The sequence below is a fragment of the Hemicordylus capensis genome, chromosome 1 (assembly GCF_027244095.1).
Source record: "Hemicordylus capensis ecotype Gifberg chromosome 1, rHemCap1.1.pri, whole genome shotgun sequence".
Lineage (NCBI taxonomy): Eukaryota > Metazoa > Chordata > Lepidosauria > Squamata > Cordylidae > Hemicordylus > Hemicordylus capensis.
This window is the reverse complement of record NC_069657.1, coordinates 363095501-363115546: the sequence shown is the minus strand read 5'-3', so window position 1 is coordinate 363115546 and position 20046 is coordinate 363095501. Positions and strand designations below refer to the sequence as shown.

The window sequence follows — 20046 nt, the reverse complement described above, 5'->3', positions numbered from 1 at the left end:
CAGAGGGTTTCAAATCCAGGGGTGCACAGTTACACGAGAGAGATGCCATGAGGCGATGCGTTTGACTCTCCTCGCTTCCAGGCATGATGACACAGTGTCATCACGTGAGAGAAGAACCTGCCCTTGAAAAATGGAGGACCTCCGAAGCAGAAGAGTTTCCTCTCTTGCTTCCCTTCCCTCCCTCGCATGTTCGTAGTAATATTACTATAAGCTTTGCTGTGGCCAAGGCACTCAGCTGAGTGCTGCTGCTCCCGCCAATACTGCTGCATGCCGAAAACCCCTGGAGCAAATAGAAGAGAGTGCATTCGAGGTCTATTATCTCTTTCCGCCATCCTTTTCCCAGGATGGCTAGAGAGGGAGAGCGACCGCGCAGTTGCTGTGGCCGCCTGGGAAACCCCGCAAGGGGACAGTCCAGCGAATGCGCGCGCCCGCACTTGTGTGCGTCCGTTCTCTGGCAGGCTGGGAAGGGTCCACTCTCTGCCTTGCCCGGCAGATGCACTCGCGCGTGCATGTGTGCACAGGCACAGGCTCGCGCAGCAGCATCTCCAGAAATCTACGGGGAGTCGAGGTGGCAAATCACCACCGAGCAAGCCTCGTCATCCCAGCAGGCGCTCACACACGCACCTGCTTTCCCTTCCCTCCCGCACAAATGGAAATAAGGCGCCCGTAGCTGAGGAGCAGCTCTCTGTCGTCCGTTGCAGAAGGAGGGAGGAGGATTGCGAAAAGGAAAGGCGCGGGAGGCGGAGCTTCTTCGGCCCCGGCGTCTGCCGCTGCTAGGTGCAGCAGGGCTTGTGTGTATCTTGCTGTCGCCGGGGTGGGATTGTTATCCGCGGTTACCAGGGAGCCTGCCAGGGGCTTCCCGTCAGCTCCTGAGCCCTGAGAGACAGGCGGGAGGCGGCGGCGGAGGTCCTGCAGTCGTTTCCAGAGGGCAGCTTGGAGGAGGCGCAGCCGGAGGAGCAGCAAAAAGCAGCAGCGGCTACGGTGGGTCCCAGGCTGGGAGAGTGAAGGAGGGACAAACGGCGCTGGCAACTGCTCCCCCTCTGCTGGGTTGGCGGGCTCTCTGGAGCTCCCTTTCCCCTGCTCATCTGCGGACAGATGCATCTGCTTTCTGCTCTGTCATTTCCGTCGAGGAGGCAGAATGGGGTGAATGGGGCACAGCAGGTACCAGGGACAGCATTGCTGCTGCTTTTAGGATATTTAGAGTTAAAGATGCCTTGTTAAAAAAAAAATGGAAGAGGGTCAGGAGACTTGCTTTATTGCAAATAGAAACCCCAAGATTTAAAGGAAAATCAGTAGTTTCCCCTAGCTTAACTGTGACCCACAAGCAGTTAAGCCTGAGGGTATTGGGCTCCAAAGCGATTCGTTCTGTTGACTTATAGTCAATGGGACGACTTCATTTTTTAAATCCAGGCAGGCCAGTGTCACCGATTTGTGAATCTCTGTTTACAGAAAGACCAGATCCAAAATCTTATGAGAACTGGTTGAAAATCTCCCCACCAAAATGATATCTCTTCTGCTGAAGAGGAGGGGCTGTGTGCTGTGGGAGGGTGAGCACTGGTTTTGACTAAGCATCTGCAAGTGGTCCTCTAATTCTGAACCTTTGTATTCAACTAATGAAACTCAAGGCAAAATAACTTTTGCCTAAGAAGAAATGACTCATTTCCCCCCCTGCTCATGTTCTCTTTGCTAGCTGAAGAACACTTATGCATCGTATACACCTATAGTAAGTGTGAGAGGTACATCTTTCATTATTTATTTATTTATTGCTTATCCTCAGGGGTGATCTAGTCCTGTTGTTTTGCAGCCAATTGTTACACTAGTAACCAGCACTTACTTTCTGTGTGTTTGTGATACAGTTATGGCTGTCACCTCAAAGTTGCAGTTTGCTGAATTTGTTCCTGCGTTTTTTAAAAAAGTATATTATTCTTTTATTTAATATATTGGTCACAAATTGATTGGTCACATTCATTAATCATTAATTATTTCTTTTATGTATTTTAGCACTTGGGCCCATCTAATGCCAGTGAAATAAGGTATTCCTAATATTTTGAAAAATGCAGTTTCTCGTGGTTGGCAGGAAACAAATCTACACTGAACTGTGATTGGATAATAAATTATTAAAATTATTAATCCTGGTTTCAATCTTGTGCATGCTTCCTTAGAAGGAAATACCACTGACCTCAGTGGGGCCTTTACATCTTCAAAAGTACTGACACAGCCTGATCCTTTGTGTGTTTACTTGCAAGTAAGTTCCACTGAATTTAGTGGAGCTTAATGCTAAGTAAATGCACATATGATTGGGCTTTACTAGAAAGCAGTTTTCATTGAACTCAATAAGATTTGTTTCTGAGTAAACGTGCATTGGATGGCACTGATCAAATAAATTGAAATAAGTGATAACATAGATATCACAGTGGGTAACTTCAAGTCTAAATGTGCTTTCCCCTTGTACTAACATAGCCTATATTCTACAATAGTCTCAGTACAATTTTGTTCTTTTCAGAGGCAGTTTCATCTTATGATGGCATCTATCTCCAGCTTATTATCTCAAGGGCATGTGTGTGAGACATTCTTTGAACTAGCTAGCATAGACTGTTTCAGATGAAAAGAGGAAGTAGCTAACCCAGTGTGTCTCATACTTCTTGAATGCATTTCCCCTTTTAACTTCACTCACCTTTTGGAGTTCCACAGCCCAGCTCCAAACATCTGTTCTGCCAGTGAAATCCTCAGAGAGCCAAGGGCTCTGTCCTGTGCACAATGGCTGCTTCTGAGTAGAATTTAGGGTTTGTAGGCTGGGATAATCCCACAATGATATTTGAAGGCAAAAAGGGAAGCCATCTAAAGCCACGCACAAGGAAACATAAGGGCAAAGTTGCAGCTCTTCCTGAACTTGTTTTTCCATATCACATTGGGATGCTGGGACAATAAGGGTCCAGCCATCCCCCCCCAATCCAATGTAAATTAGTGATTACTAGGGGACATTCAGTCTCCCCAGATCTTGGCTCAGGATATTATTCCTCCCTGGCACCATGCATATGTGTGTGTGCATACATACACACACTTCTGAGAACCATTGACCTAACCTGAAGTACTGTAGGGAAGACATGTATACTACCTCTGTTTTCCTAAGGCTTAGTCAGGTTTTTCCACCCCCAACCTTTTATTTAGTGACTGACACTTCCACTGCTTGTTACTTATAAAGAACTACAACAGAATGAACATTAATCTTTGAGCTGCCCAAGCCACATGATTTAGTAAACAGTAGGGTACATAACTGGAGAAGAATGTGTACTTAAAATGAATCAAAACAATACATTTAAAAATTAGAATGTGTATTTTGGCTTATTGAAACTGAATAAAAAAACTTAAATAATGGAGAATCTTTAACTCCATGGCCAGATTTCTGCTTGAGTAAATTGACATGGTTCCACTAACATTCATGAAGCTGGTGTGGATTATTAAGCTGATGATATGGGCCTCAGTGTCTAAGAAAAGAAAATATTTTCTTTCTTTTGAGAGAGAGTTCAGCCTTGTTATCACAAATTTGCATGACTCCTGTGCCCCAGGAGACAAACAACAGCAGGGAAATAAATATGTCATGTTACCTTGTTAGCACTACAGAACCTGCTGGGCTCCTATATAAGATATCATTTTTATATTGGCAGTAAGTTGTACATGTTGATTGTTATTACTTTGAAACCAGGCTTTTGGCCTGTTCTTGTTTGTTCAGTTGTAGTCAGGGCCACACCCTGTTTGTTTTTGGTTTCCTTAAGTGTTACTTGTGCTTTGATCATCTGACGGAAATTTTGCAAATTTTATACTCCGTACCTGGAACAGGCTGGTGCCTTTTCTCCTTAGAGCTGTCATAATGTGCACCACTTACTTAAGAAGAAGTTCCACTCAGTGGTGTTTATTTCTGAGTAAACTTGCGCAGGATCCATGCATGCATACTTATAAGTAAATTCCACTGGACTCAAGGCCATTCTATTGCCAGCAGTCATGTTTAGGATTGGGGTAATATTTTCTGTTGCAACTTCCAATGCCTCTGCTCTCGAGATGTCTGTTAGAAAAGCCTGAACCTTCTGCTCCTTGCCAGAGCACACCATGACATGATGTTTTTGGCTCATTTTTTTGCTAATGCATAGTCTCTTCCATCCTGTTCTTTTTGTCCCTTTTTATTTAGAAATGCTTGTGTCATAATAAACCAAATATTCTCCCAAAGTGCCACAAAGCTTTTTGTACTGCTGTTATGAAATAACATTAGAGGAAACTTGCAAGTGATACACCATAGACTCCAGTATTTGCAGTTTTTACCAGCAAGTAAATGTAGTGCTCATATATGAGGGTAAGCAAGTGAAGATCTTTTTATCTTGCCACTCTCAGAATAACAAGGATCAGGCTCACCAGTGCAATAGCAGAGCTAATGTTTCTGGACTGATCTTAAAACTAGCTTTGATGTAGTAGCTGCTATGTATTATCCTAGGCTGATACACGCAGGGGAGACTTGTCCATGAGGCAAGGTGAGGAGAAAAACTGATGTGGCATCTGTGCCATGGGGCACAGGGAGTGCAGGCATCCCGCCCTGGTCTCTATTCCTCATGGGCATTGTTTCATGTGCTTTCCCCATCTCTCAGTTGCCTTACATACTGGGCACACCAGCTTTTTAAACTGCAGGTCAGTGCTGGTGACGGTGGTGAGGATAGAGCGTCTTGCTGCAGGCAGTGGCCTCTGCTCATTGCCACTGCTTTGCTAGCTGCAGCACTTTCTCTCCCACTCTTTCCCTTGCACCATCCACCAACAGGTTTGTGCACTATGCACTGCTTTCAGAAGGAAGCAGACAAAGTGCACAAGCCTGAAGGAGTAGGACACAAGGAGAAGAGAGGAAGCGATCCAGCTAGTGAAGCAGCAGCAATGAGCAGAGGCCGCCGCTCCATGCTAGAAGCTTCATTCTCACCTCCATCACTGACCCACACAGTCTAGAAAGTAAGGCTGTTGGGAGATGGGGGAAGAGTGAAGTAGGCAGGTGAGGCTGCCCCTGCCCCTGTGTCTGCATCAGGGGTGGGGCCAGTGGCTTCATGGCATCACACATTCTCTGCTCCTGATGTGACCGTTTGAACATTTGCAGCAGCATTTCAGTCTAGTACAGGTGAGGGTATCAATGATTTACATGCGGTATCCAAACATTGCTTTGACTGCTAGGGGCAAAGTATTGCTTGAGCAATCGTCTGTAGGATGTTCCTCCAGTAAGTGTTCAGGAACAGCATAGTTGCATTGTAAGGGGGCAAAGATGGCTTTCTCTGACCCACTTACCAAGAGTGTGATGCTTGATGTGTTGGCACACACCTGTTTGTTCCACTGCAACTTAAACATATCTAAAAGAGTGAATTGTCCAAGATCACTTTCTTTATATGTGAAGGCAAAGTACAGTAAATCTGTTATGTCAGATTCTACATTTAATTGTTTTTATGGTTCCAGGACATAGGATAAGCTAAGCAAATCTAGGTCTGGTCAGTGTCTGGATGGGCTATTCATCTCTACCTGGGTCAGAGTAATGCAGGATGGTTGGAAAGGAGCAGATAGGATTCAAAGCAGATTGTTCACTTTTGGACTATTGTCTGATTCTTGGCCATCTAGCTGAAAAATATTTACATTCTAAAGGAAGGAATTATTGATCTGAAAACTACCTTTGCTCTAATCCCTCATGAGGTCCTTTGGAGCAAATTGGAGAATAAGTGGACAGTTTGAGGGATGTACAAAGTGGGGTCCCCCAAGGATCTGTACTGGGACCGTTGCTTTTCAAATTCATAATGATGTGGAGCTAGGGATGAGCAGTGAGATAACCAAGTTTGTTTATAACACCAATTATCAGGGTGATATGGCAAAAAAGCATTGCTAAGAGCTCCCCTGTCTAAGTGAATGGGTTTTTAAATGGCAAATGCAGTTCACTGTAAGAAAGTGCAAAGTGATGCAGATGAGGCAAAATAATAATAATCCAGGTTTCACATTTACACTAGTGGGGCTAGAGGTGTTGATGACTGACCAGGAAAAGGACCTTGGGGTCATGGTGGATAGCTTACTGAACATATTGCTGCTGTGTATGGCAGTTGTAAAGAAGGCTAACTTCAGTTACGGATCATTAGGAAAGGGACTGAAAATAAAACTGAGAGTATAGTAATACCCTTATATAAGTCTGTGGTGCAACCACACTTGGAATACTGTGTACAGCTCTAGCCACCACACCTTAAAAAACATATTGTAGAGCTAGAGAAGGGTAACCAAAAAGATCAGGGGCTTGGAGTGATTCCTTTATGAGGTAAGACTACAATGTTTGGGCCTTTTTAGTTTAAAAAGAAGGTAGGTAAGTGATAGAGGTGTATAAAGTTAGGCATGGTGTGGATAAAGAGAGGTTTTTCTCCCTTTCTCATAGTATTAGAACCCAGGGACATATGTTAAAGCTAAATGCTGGGAGATTCGGGACACAAAAAGGGAAGTACTACTTCACACAATGTGTAGTTAAATTATGGAATTCACTGTTCACTATATTATAAAATACTGTAAACACAATCATTTAGTTATTGATTAATGGGTCTATGCATGTTGGTAATATCGGCATTCCAACATTGGAATTCCCTGCCCCTACCACTAGGAGGCATTAGACCATGGGACAAGTGCCCCAGGTAGCATCATGGTGTGGGGGGTGGCCCTTTAATTCGCTACCCCCAGTGGTATGGAGGTGGCTGTGCAGCACAGGTAGTGTGTAAGTGTTTTCTGGGAAGTGCGCACACTGTTGGGAAAACATGCAGGCTTCTGGGGATTGGAGCCCCACACAATCTCCAGAAGCCCATGCATTTTTCCAGCAGTGCACAAACTTTCCAGGGAGTATTTACATACCCTCTGCCTACCCCTGTCCCAAACTCCCGATCATCTGTGCACTGCCCAGCCACCCCTGTGCTAATGCTGGGTGGTGAATTAAAGGGCCCCCATGCTACCTAGGACACTAATGCCTAATGGTGGTAGGGAATTCAGACATTGGAATTCCAGTATTACCTATATGCACAGGCCTATTGACAATGAGAAATGAAAAATCTTTGTTTTCTTCTAAATTTTGTACCAGATTTAACTGGCATATTGAGGGGAATCCTATTGAACCAGTGGATTGCTTTTAGATATTTTGGTACATACTTTCACAGTTCATCTGAATGGACCACACATAAGGATTCTGCTGTTGCAAGGACTTATCATTGTTCAAAGGTCATTCAAGACTGATTTTTCACCAAGGATGCTAAGCTTGTCCCTGTTGCATTACAATTAATAACTTTATTTATTGGTTGCTCCTTAACAATTGTTTTGTGGGCAGCTCACATACAAAAACAATGGAATAAAACATTCAGTTAAAAGCACATTAAAAACAAAATGCTACATAAAAATACAAAAACAACTCTAAAAACATTTTAAAAGGATTTCTAAAAGCCTGGGAGAACAAGGAAGTTTTCACATGTCATCTAAAAGAGCATAGTGATGTTGCCAGGAGAACCTCACTGGGGAGGCTATACCCTAAAAGGGATGCCACCAGTTGTATAAAATCATATTGGCTTCTTAAATACTCTGCAAAGTGTCTATTTGGATTATGGGGATGCTTCCATCCTAGGAAAGGTGAAGGCAACTTTCTTGAGTTCCATTTTGGGCCTACCTGCATGTGTTGCAGGGGTGGGGCTGAACTTGCAAATTGCCTGGAGCTCCTTGTTGAATTTAGGCTGTGGTCCTACTATAAGCTATTGGCACTACCCTTAACTTATTTGTCATCTTGACACTAGTGGGTTCATTTGTTTCTTCTTTAAAGAAGGCCCTGTCTCAGAAGATCGCTTCATTGGGTTTTTCCGTTTGTCATGTTGCTTGGGATAAATAGTCCTCAAGCTAGAGCAACAATCAAGCAAAGGATCTTAGTTGTCAGTAAACAAGATATATTAATTATAGCCCTCCAAGTTTATTCATCATTGGGTTTTGGGCTAAGTTTTTCCAACCGTAATGGAAGTGCATCCTATTCAAAATTCCTTTTCAATGTTATAAGTACAGAAGGACTTTCTCCTTGGCTATATTTAATGTTATACCATCCAAGTAACTTGAAGGTTGGTTTGAAGATTTTGCTTTGTCTCAAATGTTCTGTCCTTGTGATTCAGGTGAGATTGAAACCTTGATTCATGTTTTGGTTTTTTACTGTAGAATTTACGTGGATGGAAGGGAGAATTTGGAGTTCCCTTTGATTAGAGTATTACCTGAGAGCTTTGGTGAATGTTTATTTGCTTTTTGTATAAATGTGTCAGTAGCAAAGCTTTTAAATCTTCTGATCAAGACCAGATTTGATTAGTGGTTGCTGACTGGTATCCAATCTGGGATAGTGGCTTATTGGACTGCAAATATGGTGTGTTTGTTTATTTAAGATATCTGTAGCTTGCTTCTTTAGCACAATGCTGCTCAGAGTGGCTCACAACAATAAATCACAGTAATATAACATAAAATAACAACAATTAAAATAACTACCAGGTAACAGCAGTACAAAACATAGTGCTAAAAACTGGAATCCAATTAAAACAAAGATCACTGATCGAGACAGCAGGTTAGAATGCTGGGGAAAAAATCTCTCTAAAGTGGAGGGTCTTTAAATCCTTCTTATAAAGGGAGTAATAAAATTCTGATGACTGCCTGGAAAACCCACACATACAGTGAGGGAAATAAGTATTTGATCCCCTGCTGATTTTGTCCGTTTGCCCTCTGACACAGAAATGACCAGGCTATAATTGGAATGGTAGGTTTATTGTAGCTGTGAGAGACAGAATAACAACAAACAAACCCTCAAAAGCCCAGTGCCCAAAAGTCAGCGATGGATTTGCATTGTAGTGAGGGAAATAAGTATTTGATCCCCTATCAACCAGCAAGATTTCAGGCTCCCAGGTGTCTTTTCACTATATGCAGGTAACGAGCTGAGATGAGGAACACCCTCTGTAAGGGAGTGCTCCTAATCCCAGCTTGTTACAGTACCTGTATAAAAGACACCTGTCCATAGAAGCAAGCAATCACTCAGCTTCCAAACTCACCACTATGCCCAAGACCAAAGAGCTGTTGAAGGATGTCAGGGACAAGGTTGTAGACCTGCACAAGGCTGGACTGGGCTACAAGACTATCGCCAAGCAGCTTGGTGAGAAGGTGACTACAGTTGGCACGATAACTCGCAAATGGAAGAAACATAAAATAACTGTCAATCTCCCTCGGTCTGGGGCTCCATGCAAGATCTCACCTCGTGGAGTTGCAATGATCATGAGAACGGTGACAAAGCAGCCCAGAACTACACGGGGGGAACTTGTCAATAATCTCAGGGCAGCTGGAACCATAGTCACCAAGAAAACAATTGGTAACACACTACGCCGTGAAGGACTGAAATCTTGCAGTGCCCGCAAGGTCCCCCTGCTCAAGGCAGCACATGTACAGGCCCGTCTGCAGTTTGCCAATGCACATCTGAATGATCCAGAGGAGAACTGGGCGAAAGTGTTGTGGTCAGATGAGACCAAAATCGAGCTCTTTGGCATCAACTCAACTCACCGTGTGTGGAGGAGGAGGAATGCTGCCTATGAGCCCAAGAACACCATCCCCACCGTCAAACATGGAGGTGGAAACATTATGCTTTGGGGGTGTTTTTCTGCTAAGGGGACAGGACACCTTCACCGCATCGAAGGGACGATGGATGGGACCATGTACCGTCAGATCTTGGGTGAGCACCTCCTTCCCTCAGCCAGGGCATTGAGAATGGGTCGTGGATGGGTATTCCAGCATGACAATGACCCAAAACACACAGCCAAGGCAACAAAGGAGTGGCTCAAGAAGAAGCACATGAAGGTCCTGGAGTGGCCCAGCCAGTCTCCAGACCTTAATCCCACAGAAAATCTGTGGAGGAAGCTGAAGGTTCGGGTTGCCAAACATCAGCCTCAAAACCATTCTGACTTGGAGAGGATCTGCAAAGAGGAGTGGGACAACATCCCTCCTGGGTTGTGTGCAAACCTGGTGGCCAACTACAAGAAAGGTCTGACCTCCGTGATTGCCAACAAGGGTTTTGCCACCAAGTACTAAGACATCTTTTGTGAAGGGATCGAATACTTATTTCCCTCACTACAATGCAAATTCATCGCTGACTTTTGGGCACTGGGCTTTTGAGGGTTTGTTTGTTGTTGTTCTGTCTCTCACAGCTACAATAAACCTACCATTCCAATTATAGCCTGGTCATTTCTGTGTCAGAGGGCAAACGGACAAAATCAGCAGGGGATCAAATACTTATTTCCCTCACTTTACCTCATGGAGTTGCATGATGGAAGAAATGCAACACATAAGAATTATTTATTACATTTAAGGATTTCATTGTGTTTATGATCTTGTATTAGTGCATACCCATCATCTGGTGGCTGTCAGCGGGGATACAAAGTGGTTGTATGGACTAGACATTCACATGATGAAGTTCATGGAATGGCCATAATTTCCTTTATACTCTAAATCAGGCATTGATAAATTTGTGGCCATCCTGTGTAAAGCACCTGGGTGGATGCTGCACAACCACAATTCACATGATTGCTTCCATTACATTGTGAGGCTATTCACAAGTGAGTGCAAAACCAGGCGAAGGGAGCCCAGCCTATGAAGCCTCCCCTCAAAATGAGGTTAGGAGATCAAGCGCTCTTCTAACCGCATTTGAGCTATCAAGCAGCCACGGCTGGCAGACTCAGGGAAGAGAGGAGGAAACCCCATAATGCATCGCACACTTGCACGGTGCATTATTTGAGCTCTGGGGGGGGCAATGCAGGGGTGTGTGTCCCGGCAACCCGACCTTTGGTGCTACCAGCAGGAGCCGGTGCTCATCTGCCCACCCAAGGAAGGCAGCCTGTGCCCTAGAACAGAACTAGAATGATAGAATAGAATAAAACTAGAATGACTGTGCCCTAGAACAATTGGTCTTGGAACCAACCAGAGAGAAGGCGACCTTGGACTTAATCCTGAGTGGCACTCAGAACCTGGTGCGTGATGTCAGCGTCATCAACCCTTTAGGGAACAGTGACCATACATACATGTCAGGAGAGAATCGGCAAGGAAGTCTAACACAGACACTTTGAATTTCAGAAGAGGAAACTTCTCCAAAGTGAGGAGTATGGTGGAAAGAAAGCTGAGAGGGAAAATCAGTAGAGTCACTTCACTCCAGAATGCATGGAGTTTACTCAAAACCACAATACTAGAAGCCCAGTTAGCTTGTATACCCAAAAGGAGGAAAGGTACCACTAAGTCCAGGATGATGCCAGCATGGCTAACAAGTAACGTCAAGGAAACCATAAAAGGGAAGAAGACTTCCTTCTGAAACTGGAAAGCCTGTCCAATGAAGAGAACAGAAAGGAACACAAACTCTGGCAAAAGATATGCAAAGTGACACTAATGGAGGCAAAAAGAGAGTTTGAGGAACATTTAGCTAAAAGCAACAAGGGGAATAACAAAAACTTCTTTAAATACATCAGAAGCAGGAAACCTGCCAGGGAGGCGCTTGGACCATTAGACAATGAGGGAGTGAAAGGGATTATTAAGGAGGATATGGAGGCTGCAGAGAAGCTAAAACTTTTCCTAAACCAGGCTTTTTGGGGATGGAGGCTAAAGAACTGAGTCAGAAGGAAGTGGCAAGAGATGATGTTCTAAACTGTCTGGAAAAACTGAAAACTAGCAAATCACCAGTGCCAGATGGCATCCATCCAAGAGTCCTCAAAAAACTCAAATGTGAAATTGCTGACCTCACTAAAATATATAACTTACTAGCTGAACCCGCACAGAGCATCTGTGCGGTAGTACACTCCCCCCTTCTGCCTCTGTCTCCACTTCCCCATCCCCCTTCTGCCCCTGTCTCCTCTGCTTTCTCACTGCAGCCGCCACCATTATTTATCTCCCACCCATGCCGCTCAGTCTCCGCTCTCCCTCGCCCCCTTCTGCCCCAGTCTCTTCTGCTTTCTCGCCGCTGTCATTATTTATCTCCCGCCCACCTGCTCGGCCACCATTATTTCTCACCCGCCTGCTCCTTTCCCCCTCGCCCCCTTCTGCCTCAGTCTCCTCGCCCCCTGCCTTCTGGCCCATTCTCCTCTGCTCTCTCACCGCTGCTGCCATTATTTATCTCCTGCCCGCACCGCTCCCAAAGTGGTTGTACTTCCCTTCAGGCGGCTTGAGGGTGGATGCCTGGTGTCTTGCTGTCTTGGATGCTATTCCCTCCCAAGGCAATGGGTCTGTTTCCTCCTTTCTTTCTCCTTTCCCCTGACTCTGCCGATTCTGCTTCTTTCTCCTTTCTCCCGCCTGCCTCCCTTGCTGCTGTTCCCTCCTAAGGCAATGGTTGGAACTCTCTCAGGACCTCGGAGAGTTCCAGCAGGCATCCAGATGCATCCTCACATCTCCATGGAGTTCCCTATTCAGTCGGCCGTAAGAGAATAAAATATATAGATCCCTGCAATCATGCTCTGTACCGGAGGACTGGAAAGTAGCAAATGTAACACCGATTTTCAAAAAAGGATCCAGGGGCAATCCAGGAAATTACAGACCAGTTAGCTTAAAGTCCGTTCCAGGAAAATTGATGGAAAGCATCCTCAAGGATAAAATTGTAAAGCACACAGAAGAACAAGCCCTGCTGGGAGAGAACCAGCATGGCTTCTGCAAAGGTAAATCTTGCCTCACAAATCTTTTGGAGTTCTTTGAGAGTGTCAACAAGTGTGTGGATCAAGGTGATCCAGTTGACAAAGTATACTTGGACTTCCAAAAAGCTTTTGACAAAGTTCCTTATCAAAGACTCCTGAGGAAACTTAGCAGTCATGGGATAAGGGGACAAGTACAAGTGTGGATTGCTAACTGGTTGAAAGACAGGCCTTAGAGGGTAGGGATAAATGGAGAGTTTTCACAATGGAGGGAAGTAAGAAGTGGGGTCCCCCAGAGATCTGTTCTGGGACCAGTGCTTTTTAATGTATTAATGAATGATCTAGAAGTCGGGGTAAGCAGTGAGGTGGCCAAATTTGCAGATGATGATAAACTCTTCCAGGTAGTGAAATCCAAAACGGATTGTGAGGAACTCCAAAAGGATCTCTTCAAACTGGTGAGTGGGTGACAAAATGGCAAATGTGGTTTAGTGTTGGCAAGTGTAAAGTGATGCACTTTAGGACGAAAAACCCCAACTTCAAGTATACGTTGATGGGATCTGAGCTGACAGTGACAGGTCAAGGTGGACAGCTCATTGAAAGAGTTGACTCAATGTGCGGCAGCTGTGGAAAAGGCCAATTCCATGCTAGGGATCATTAGGAAGGGGATTGAAAATAAAACAGCTAATATTATAGTGCTCTTACACAAAACCATGGTGCGACCACACCTGTATTACTGCATACAATTCTGGTTACCACATCTCAAAAAGGACATTGTAGAACTGGAAAAGGTGCAGAAGAGGGCAACCAAGATGGTCAGGGGCCTAGAGCACCTTTCTTATGAGGCAAGGCTACAACACCTGCGGCTTTTTAGTTTAGAAAAAAGACGACTGCAGGGGAGACATGATAGAGGTCTATAAAATCATGCATGGTGTGGAGAAAGTGGAGAGAGAGAAATTCTTCTCCGTCTCACATAACACTAGAACCAGGGGTCATCCCATGAAATTGATTGCCATGAAATTTTGAGACGAGAGTTTGGGCATTATAGAAGTTTAAACAGACAAACAAACAAACAAAATTTAGGACCAGCAAGCTGAGGTACTTTTTCACACAACGCATAATCAACTTGTGGAATTCTCTGCCACAAGATGTGGTGACAGCCAACAGCCGGGATGGCTTTAAGATGGGTTTGGATAATTTCATGGAGGAGAGTCTGTCAACGGCTAGTAGTCGGAAGGCTATAGGCCACCTCTAGCCCCAAAGGCAGGATGCCTCTGAGTACCAGTTGCAGGAGAGTAACAGCAGGAGAGATGGCATGTCCTCAACTCCTGCCTGTAGGCTTCCAGTGTCATCTGATGGGTCACTGTGTGAAACAGGATGCTGGACTAAATGGGCCTTGGGCCTGATCCAGCAGTGCTGTTCTTACATTCTTATGCCTGCTTGTGTGTGGGGAGGTAAGTGCTTTTGGGCTTCCTCCCCCCAAATGGGGTAGCCCTTTCTCACTGGTCATGAGAAAGGGCTCATTACTACAAATACAAGGTTTGGCTTGGATAAGCACAAGACAATCACATGGAAGACTGTAAAGAGGCACTAAAACCCTTCAAATGACAAATGTTTGACTTTGCGCTTAAAAAAAATCAGCAGCAAACATTTGGTAACATGACTGTCGAGTCAAAAGCTTGCTTCTTGCGGGGAAGGCATTTTACAAATTTGTATAGCCTGCTTTTCAACAAAAGTTATCAAAGTGGCTTACATAGTAAAAGGTATGAGAAGATAGTTCATACAAAGGAGTCACCAGCAACAGCCACTGGAGAGATACTATGCTGCTAAAAAGAGCCACTACTTCCAAAGGTACCTCTTTGCTCACGTAGCAACAAGATCCTCATTGTGGGGGATTGGCAGTGCCATGGCTCGCTGACAGTCAAACCAAACTTCACTCATGTCAGGGAGGTGGGGCCAAAGAAGAGCCAGCTGGAAAGCCACGTTGGCAGATGGGACCAGTTCAGAGCTGTGGGGTGGGGCAGGGAAGGAGACAAAGGAATGGGGTAACTAGAATGTGGAGAGGTTCTTGTATGAGGTGGGGGCACACCTTCCCACAAGACCCGTGGGGATTGTGTCCGGATATTTAAAAGGCTGGCCAGTGATGAGGAGAGGGGAAGGCTGTGGGGGCAGGTGATCCGTGTGATGCCCCTCCCCCCTCCCCATATTCCCAGCATGAGTGTTCAGAGGGAGAATGAAGGCAGATGTTTCAAGGAGAATGGAGCTGCAAACCCCGCCCTCCCAGGAGTCTTCCTTAGGACTGAGGTCCTGCCCAAGAGGCCAGAGATCCCCCTCACATAGGAGCCCCCAGGAAAACCCACATCTATACCATCTGTATTCTGTAGTTGGGTCCTGATATAGGACACTTCACTACATGCAGACTATAAGGATTGGGGTCTTTACACTGAGGTTGTTGAATGATCTGTTTGAGTTCTCTCACTGCGTTTTCAGGATTGTGAAACCCACCTGTTTCAGAAAGTGTTTGACTAATGTGGGAGATCTTCTTTTGTCTGAGTGTATGTGGGTCACCTTGAGTTTAGAGAAGTGGGATACCAAATGTTTTAAATAAAGACTGAATATTGTTTCATTATTCTTTACACTTCTAAGGCTGTTGGATGTGCTGTTAATGTTTTCTATCCTGATAATGCTCTTTCCTTGCCCATCTGTTGCAGCTTAGTTCCCTTTTGTTTAGGCATGTCTAGATTTCCACCCCACACATACAAGTGTAACATTTTCTACAAATCTTGGAGTCTTACTTTAAGCTCAGAAAGATAATTAATTGGCTAGATGTTGCTTAAAGTCTTGCCACATTTGGTTGAACTGGTTAATTCTGAAAAATGCATTGGGAAACTATGATGTGTGTATAATGTAATTACTGTATGCAATCCTGATGTAAAATCATTTTAATTGAAAATTAAGATAAGTAGTAACTTTGCTAATATTGGTTTATTGGTTCTACATAATTGAAACAGACTAGTTTAGATCCCTTTCATCCTGAGAGTTTAAGGAAATAGTCATTTTGTATTTATTAAAGGGAAAACAATTTAATTCTTATTTTAATCACAGTATTGGGGTTATTTTTCTTTGAAAATTTCAATATACACAAGATATAACATGTGAAAATAATATAGTATGTATCTTTACCAAACTAGCTTAGTTTTTACGTATATTCATTATGTCATCCTAAAATATGGTGGTCAAACTTTTCTTCTGCTGTTTTCCACAGCATCTTGATGCCCCTGATGAAGTGGGCTCTAATGCATGAAAGCTTATAGTCTAATAAATGTATTTAAGATGCTGCTAGACTTTCTTGTGTTAGCTTGTTACGAACTAACATGGCTAATCCTCAGAAATTTGTATGTGCAGTCCAGGATATGCGCTCCATAAGAATATAGGAGTACTCAAGAGATGAAATCCTATTATGCAATTCTAGGAATTCTTAGCAATTCTATGGCTAAGCAGGTCTGTCTACTCCTCCTGTAAGCTGCCTGATTTGGACACCACCTGGGAACCATATATATAAGTCTCTCTGAGCTTCTCTGGAGGAAAAACCAAGAGCAGGATATGTAAACAGATAAATAAGAGCTTCCCTGATTGTGAGTGACATTTCTAATTTTGTAAGCTTTCCTTCTGTCACTTATTATAGTTACAAAATCTCCCATTTTTAGCATGTTTCTGTTCTAGTGGACTTGTTCTGTTTGTATTGGCTGCCTAGTGGACTCTTCTAGTAGCAAGGTACTTTCAGATCCTTTCATGAAAACAGTCTTTAGGGTAGATTATTTGTAGATGTACCTGATTTCAGAACATTTGCTTCCATATAAGAGACGTCTTTATATCATAAATCCCCAAGGCAGACATTTCTTACTCTTGTAAACTCTGAATTTTTCAAAAAAAAAAGAAAAGAAAAAAAGATAGTGCCTAACACAGAAATAGACTAGCAGTTCTCCACATAAGCTCTAACCTGTATTTCATTCTTAATGGAAAGTCATTCTTTGGGTCTCATTTCGAACTGTTCTATCCTTCCTTCAGAGCTTCCATTTGGATGCCATTTTGTTGTGTAACAGTTTGGTCCACAAATTGGCCCCTAGTGTGCAACTTGTCATCTTGCTACTGGTGGAACTTCCTGGTGGTGACTTGCCAGAGTATATAGAAAGACCAACTGGTGGAACTAGGGAACTTCACTAGGGATGGGCACAAACTAGTGGAACTTCACTAGGGATGGGCACAAACTAGTTCAGTGCTCCTTTTCTGGAGCGCTGAACCAGTTCAAAAGTCCAGCGTTCAAGCCAGTTCAGAGGTGGGGGGTCCTTTAAGGAGCAGTGAGGGTGCCCTTAATTGCCCCCCCGCTCACTCCCCACTGGTGTTCTCCCCAAAAGCTTTGGTGTGGGGCTGCAGTGTACCTCCTTGCAACCCTGGTAAATATCACCACGCAAATGGTCAACAACACATGTGTCGGCTGGGGGTGGAGGGGGGGCAGGTAAGGGCACCCTCCCTGCCCCTTAAAGGACCTCCTTGCCTCCCGGCAGAAATCAGTTTGTGCACATCCCTAAACTCCATATGCACCATCTGAAGAGATAACACAGAATGTGATCTCTGTTGGTCCTTTGGGATCTCTTGGCAGCTTTCAGTACCATCAACCATGGTATCCTGCTGGGTTGCCTTAGGAAGTTGCTATTAGCTGGCACTGCTTTACAGTATTTCTGACCCTACCTCTTAGGCAGATTCCAGATGGGGTTTCTTGAAGACTGTTGCTCTTCAGTATGGATTCTGCAAAGCTCCATACTGTGTCTAATACTTTTTAACACCTACATGAAATTGTTTGGATTGATTATTGGAGGATTTGGGGCAGAGTGTTACCAATATGCTGATGACACCCTAATCTATTTCTCCATATCTACTTCATTAGGAAATGGCATAACTTCCCTAAACGCCTGCCTGGAGGTAGTAATGGGCTGAATGAGGGATAACAAGCTGAGGTTGAATCCAAATAAGATGGAGGTCAATCTTATTTATGTATTTTTCTATGTCAGTTGGACTTTTTTCAAAGTTCTTTGAGAATTTTGGTTGAAGAGCGGTATATGAATATCTGTTGTAGTAGTAGGTACTGGTTGTGGGGGGTTGGGACTCAAGAGAGGGTTTAGTTATGCCTGTTCTGGATAGGGTTACACTCCCTCCACCAGCACCAACAACAGTTACATAATTTGGACATTCTCCTGGACCCAAAGCTCTCTCTAGTTCCTGAGATTGAGGCAGTGGGCAGGAGTGCTTTATCTCCAGAAATGGACATAGTTGACATATCAGCCGAAGTGGATAGAAACAACCTCAAAACAGTGGTACATATGTTGGTAACTTTTCAGGCTAGCCTTCTGTAATGTGCTGTACATGGGGCTGCCTTTGTATGTAGTTCAGAAACTCCAGTTGGTGCAGAATGCAGCAGCTAGATTGGTCTCTGTGGTGTCCTGAGGAGACCATATAACATCCCTTTTAAAAGAACTGCACTGGCTGCCAATATGTTTCTGAGCAAGATACAAAGTGCTGGCTATTACCTATAAAGCCCTTAACGGCTTGGGTCCCAGGTATTTAAGACTCAGAGGGCACTTTGTGAAGCCTGCTGCTTACTGAGATCACATGGGGAGGTTCATTTATGGCTGCACTGGCTCTTTTGACTGTGCGAAACTGGGTCTTCTCTGTGGCGGCCCCAGGGCTTTGGAATGTGCTCCCTGTCAATATAAGAGCTTATCCATTTCTGCCTACCTTTGAGTAATCACTTAAGACACACTTGTTTTCTCAGGCCTTTTACTAAAACTATTTTAAAAATGTTTTTGTTAAAGCTATTTTTAAAATTTTATGATTTTAAAATTGTGTTGATTTTTATAGCGTACATCACCTTGACATTTAGGTTTTAGGCTGTTTATAAATATAAAAAATGTGTACATATTTTGGTTATAGGTGTGACCGAACAAATAATATCTTTTTTGCTTGTTTAGAAATTATATATGGCAGAGGTGCTCCTATCACTTTATACCAATTAAATAAACAGCTCTGTGCTAAGCAGGTTAATGCATTTTAATCACATCACACCTAAACTCTTATGGTTGTTAACCTGTGCTATTATAAATGACTGGCTTGGATCACTTAAAATATTAATCATGCTGCCACTGTTTGTGTGGGAATACTTGCTGACAATTAAATAAAATGCTTTTCTGTAACAAGAGCAAATACATTTTATATTGCTGAATGTTTAAACTCGTGAGCAGTTAATATTAGCACCACTGAAAAGTAAGATGTTAGAAGGATACAGAAATGCACTGCCTTCAGAAATGAATGATTGCCTCTGGGTGCCAAGAAAAAAACATTATACCTGGCAGTATCTTACTACTGCCACATGATATATGCATCCGTGCTATGCAGCCAGTTATCTGATGCAACTGGGTTTGCAGAACATGTCTCTGTACTCGTTATTACTCCTAAGTATATAATATGAATCAAAAACACTTTGTTGATGAAAAATAAAAAAACTCCTGATGAAGATTTTGTGAATAACTAAGCATGGATAGTGGTACTATTGGATAGTGGTACTATCCAATAACTAAGCATGGATAGTGGTACGATTAATCAAACCATGTGAGTTTGGTACGATGCAGTATTTCAGTAACGTTTCCCCTTGGACAGATGTTGCTATTTTTTTTAATTTTTGAAGACCAACTCAGTTAGGATGAGTTGAGCAATATATATTTTATGTCCCTTTTTTATTTTTCAAGCTTATGCTTTTGTTTTAGGGGTATGCAAATATTTTGTGCCTAGCTCAGGCTTGTAGGCTCAAGGAACAGCCCTTCTGAGAAAGACCTTAATGTGACCATTGGAACATAATGTATCAAAATAGTCAGATCACACTATTGAGAAACAGCTGCTGTCCCTGATATAAAAGGGATGGGAGGAGAGCTGGTCTTATTATAGGAAGAATAAATTGTCCCCTTTGCTAAGCAAGGTCTGCCTGGTTTGCATTTGAATGGGAGACTTCAAGTGAGCACTGTAAGATATTCCCCTTAAGGCAGGGGTGGGGAACTTTGGCCCTCCAGCTGTTTTTGGACTACAGCTCCCATAATCCCCAGCCACAGCGGCCAATAGGTAGGGATTATGGGAATTGTAGGCCAACATCTGCAGGAGGCCCAAGGTTCCCCGCCCCTGTCTTAAGGGATGGGCCTGCACGCACGCGCGCACTCTCTCTCTCTCTCTCTCTCTCAGTAATGTACTACTATTACGAATATTTATATACTGCTCTTCAACAAAAATTTACAAAGCAGTTTGCATACAAAAA

The 20046-nt window shown here is 43.6% G+C and overlaps 1 protein-coding gene across 17 annotated transcripts in view; it reads left to right on the top strand.

The window, feature by feature from the left end:
- Positions 1-580: 580 nt before the first annotated feature.
- SYNE1 (spectrin repeat containing nuclear envelope protein 1) overlaps positions 581-20046 on the top strand; it is a 575028-nt gene continuing 555562 nt past the window's right edge. For 8 of the 17 annotated variants that reach the window (XM_053292839.1, XM_053292877.1, XM_053292848.1 and 5 more), the window contains exon 1: positions 586-981. The gene's annotated coding sequence lies outside the window, so the exon portion shown is untranslated. Of the gene's footprint in view, positions 982-20046 lie in introns of all 17 variants that reach the window. The other 9 variants (XM_053292903.1, XM_053292867.1, XM_053292924.1 and 6 more) reach the window with 5 other exon arrangements.